Genomic DNA, 4,596 nt, shown 5'->3' on the forward strand with positions numbered 1-4,596 from the left:
ATTTATGAATAGATTTTCTGTTTATCTTCTAATTGTTTGTTGTTTTCTTCTTTCAAATGCTTACTACCTGTGTGAATAAGGCAGACAACTTCTGCTACATTTGTGGTGGGGCGACCTTTGCATCACAGAAGAATCGTATAACTGCTATGGTTAGAAAGACATATCACCTATATTTTGGATGTAAATTTGGTGACTAGGATAAGAATTGGGCTCCTCATAAATGCTGCAACACTTGTGCTACTAACCTTCGCCAAAGACTTAACAGGAAAAGGAAAGGAATGCCTTTTGCTGTGTCGATGATCTGGCGGGAGCCAACAGAACATACCAACAATTGTAATTTCTGCATGGTACCTCCAGTACAAAAGGGTTTTTCAAGGGAGAAAAAGGAGTCCATTGAATATCCAAACATTCTATCAGCTATTCGCCCAGTCCACATGGAGAAGGTCTACTTGTTCCTGATGCACCAACTTCGGTATCCTTCGATTCAGATGAGGAAAGTGGTGAACATAAGAACATAAGAAATAAAGGAGACTGCAAAAGACCACAAGGCCTACACTAAGCAGCTCCGTTTCCATCACCACCTGTCGTCCCCATCCATAAAGTTGTCTAATCGTTTTTTAAAACAACTGATAGTTTCAGCGCTTACTACGTGGTTACTAAGTTTATTCCATTCATCGACCACCCTATTTGTAAACCAATTCTTGCCTATTTCCTTCTTAAATCTAAATTTGTCCAGTTTATACCCATTACTGCGAGTCCTGCCCTGTTGTTTTATTATGATGACCTTGTTTGCATCACCCTTGTTATAGCCTTTGATCCACTTGAACACTTCTATTAGATCACCCCGCACTCTGCGTCTTTCCAGAGAGTGTAAGTTTAGGTGCCTAAGCCTCTCTTCGTAAGGCAAATTTCCGAGTCCTTGTATCATTTTGGTCATTCTTCTCTGTACTGATTCTAGTGAATTTATGTCCATTCTGTAGGACGGAGACCAAAACTGTACCGCATAGTCAAGGATGGGTCTAACTATCGCTAGATAGAGTTTGATAATTACCTCTGCACTTCTATTCGTTACCGTCCTAGCAATGAAGCCTAATGCGCTGTTTGCTTTATTTCTGGCGCTAATGCACTGCTTCCTGGTTTTAAGGTCCGGACTCACCAGAACTCCCAAGTCCCTCTCGCACTCAGATTTTTTTTTTAAAAACGTGTTATCTAAGCTGTATCTATTTTCGGGGTTGTGTAGCCCTACATTTAACACGCTACACTTAGAGATATTGAAGTTCATTTGCCATTTCACCGACCATGTTAACAGTTTATCAAGATCATCCTGCAGAATCTGGGCGTCTTCTCCTGACCTAATTAGGCGTCCTATTTTAGTGTCGTCCGCAAACTTACTAACATCACTATTTAACCCATCGTCTAAGTCGTTTATATACATAATGAACAATAAGGGACCCAAAACCGAGCGCTGGGGGACCCCGCTAGTAACATTGCCCCACCTAGATTTTATTCCATTTATGGTGACCCGCTGTTTTCTGTTACTAATCCAAGCTCTAATCCATTCTAACACTTTTCCTCCTATGCCATGGGCTTTGATTTTATTTAGTAGTCTCTGGTGTGGCACTTTGTCGAACGCTTTGCTAAAGTCAAGGTAAATAACATCGTAATTTTCATTGTTGTCTGACGCTTTATATATACCTTTGTGTAAAAGGATAGAAGATTAGTCACGCATGACTTACCTTTGGAGAAACCATGCTGTGAATCACGAATTAAATTATGCCCTTCAATGTGTTCTCTGAGTCTATTTACTATTATTGATTCAAGCATTTTTCCTATAACCGATGTCAAACTGATTGGCCTGTAGTTGCATATGGTCGATCTATCTCCCTTCTTAAAAACAGGAACAACGTTTGCCTGCCTCCAAGCAGTTGGAACAGAACCAGTGTCTACCGATTTATTGAATATTTCAGTTAACTGGTCGCAGATGTCAAATTTACTTTTTTTTTTTTTTTTTGGAAAAATTTCGTCCGGACCCGGAGATTTTGTAGCTTTAAGTCTGTCAATCTGCTTGATAACTTCTTCTTTACTAATGCTGATATTAGTTAGGCTATTTTCTTCATCCCCTCTGAAGAGGAAGCAGAGAAGGATGACAGTGCTGGCTAACAGAGTGACCCAAATTTTGATGAAGCACACTCCTCTAGTCCACATCTCATAACACAAAGAGAACTCCATGACCTTGTTAGGAATCTGCAACTACCCAAGAATAAAGCAGAGCTGCTAGGCTCTCGTCTTCAACAGTAGGATCTCCTAGCTGAGGATGTGACAAAATTCAAAATTTCTTGACTGTCAGCAGCAGTTCGACGATTTCTTCGTAATGGAAGGTGACTTAGTGGTTTCCAGCAATATCAATGGTTTGATGAAAACACTTGGCATTAAATACGGACCTAGACACTGGAGGCTGTTCATAGATTCATCAAAAACGAGGCTGAAAGGTATCTTGCTGCATCACGGCAATAGTGAACCATCAGTTTCTGTGAGCTATGCACCACATATGGAAAAATATTATGAAAGTATAAAGCATATATTGCAATACATAAAATATAATGAACATATACCAGCTCTGTGGGTGACTCAAAGATTCATTGCTCTCGTGGTGGAACTGCGGGGCAGATACTGGTACGGTTCCCTGTGTTTATCTCACCACCCATCCACTCATCTGTCTTACATATTTCAACATACTGGTACTGCTGTTTTCTGTGTGACTGGGAAAGCCGTGCATGAGATTCCCACTATATCAAGAGAGACTGGCCATCTCGTCAATTACTGAATCCTAGGATGAAAAATGTTCAACATCCACTTCTCACTGAACCAAACAAAATTTTGCAACCACCATTACGCATAAAAACTTGGCTCATGAAAAACTTTGTAAAAGCTATAGACAAATCTTGTCAGGGATTCAAGTATTTAACATAAAAAATTTCACCCACTGAGCGACGCTAAGATAAAAGTGGAAATTATCATTGGTCCTCAGATTCGAGAACTTCTTAAAGATGGGGACTTTCAATTAGCTCTTCATGGGGAGGAGAATGCTGCTTAGTAAGCATTCAAGTTAGTGGTGATGGGATTTCTCGGAAACAGAAGGGAAGGAAACTATGAAGAATTGGTGGAAAACCTCATCAAGGCTTACAAGAAAATGGGATATAACACTTAAAGTCCACTTTTTGAACTCGCATTTAGGCATTTTCTCAAGCAAATTGTAAGGCAGTTAGTGACGAACATGGTGAAATATTTCGGTAAGATATTTCAACTATGGAAAAGTGGTACCAGTGTACACAGAACACAACAGATCTGTAACCTTGTAGGGCTACACTGGCCATTTTAGTCGTATACGTGCGGTATCTCTTCGGAGGCGTCGAGGACCACCGCCTGGCACTCGTCGTGTAACCAGTGGATGGCTACACCTGTGGCAGGGAATGTAAATCCTCTTTGGGCTTTCTTGATCTATTGTAGTGAAGAGATATTTATAGCATGGGGATGTAATCCCCCTCGGGGAGAGTCCCCAGGCACTCTCTCTAAGGGAAACGCAGTCGCCGCATATGTATGTGAATATGCCTATCTTTGCATGTCTGGTGTAAGGTTTCAGTTACATCATAGGTTTGGGATTTATATAATACCATTTGTATGTTAGTTGCATTGCAATGGATCCATTTATTATTAGTGAATATGTCTTCACATGGTGTATGGTTTGCAGTTATAATTATGTAGTTTGGTAGGTATAAGGAAATGGTTAATGATCTGTCTGGCGACACTAAGTACTTGTTTTGGTAACTTTCCGTTGGGCGATGGTGTGATATGTATTGTATGTTTGAGTCATGTGTTAACGATTTTGGAATGTGAAGGTCAGTAAAATTCGAGATATTGCAAGAGGCATCATGCATTCATGTGCATCACGTGTCAGAAATGTGACATTGTATGTAATGGTTAGTAATGGTATATGGATACAATGCTTGCAGACTATCGCTGTACATTGGTAAGAAATTATTCTTCAGCCAACTATAAGTGTCAAACAAAAATGCAGAGAATAGATATGGATTAGAGTTAAAAACATAAAGACACATACTGTAAGTTATGATAAAGTAATCAACTACTACATGCCGTGTATCTTTAAACCTAAAAACAATAAGTATTTTTCAATGTGATGTTCGAATTCAGTGCATGAAAATACATGTGAATTAACTCATTTCATTTAAGAAGCAAACAACTTTTCAAAATTTGTTGCCCAGTGTAATCATTACCACACTTCCCTCTTTACAGTACTTCACCTCATACTTCCATTTAATAATTTCTACATAGACTGTACACTAGGCAACCAACATCTCTCAAGTTTTCGATATTTCCTTTTCTTTCGCCACAAACTTCTGTATTTACTTCATCCCTGCATGGCTTCATTTCGTTTTTGATATCATCTTCGCTTTTAATGCAAGGTTTAGTTTATGAATACCTAATATATTCCATAAACTTTTTCAAGGTTGAACGTGAGTGTTAATACAAACTTGGGTCGGGTTCGAATCCACAGCGTTGATATGACTCAGGGTAACT

Source organism: Oratosquilla oratoria, chromosome 28 (assembly GCF_046742065.1).
Source record: "Oratosquilla oratoria isolate Oo_2021 chromosome 28, ASM4674206v1, whole genome shotgun sequence".
Lineage (NCBI taxonomy): Eukaryota > Metazoa > Arthropoda > Malacostraca > Stomatopoda > Squillidae > Oratosquilla > Oratosquilla oratoria.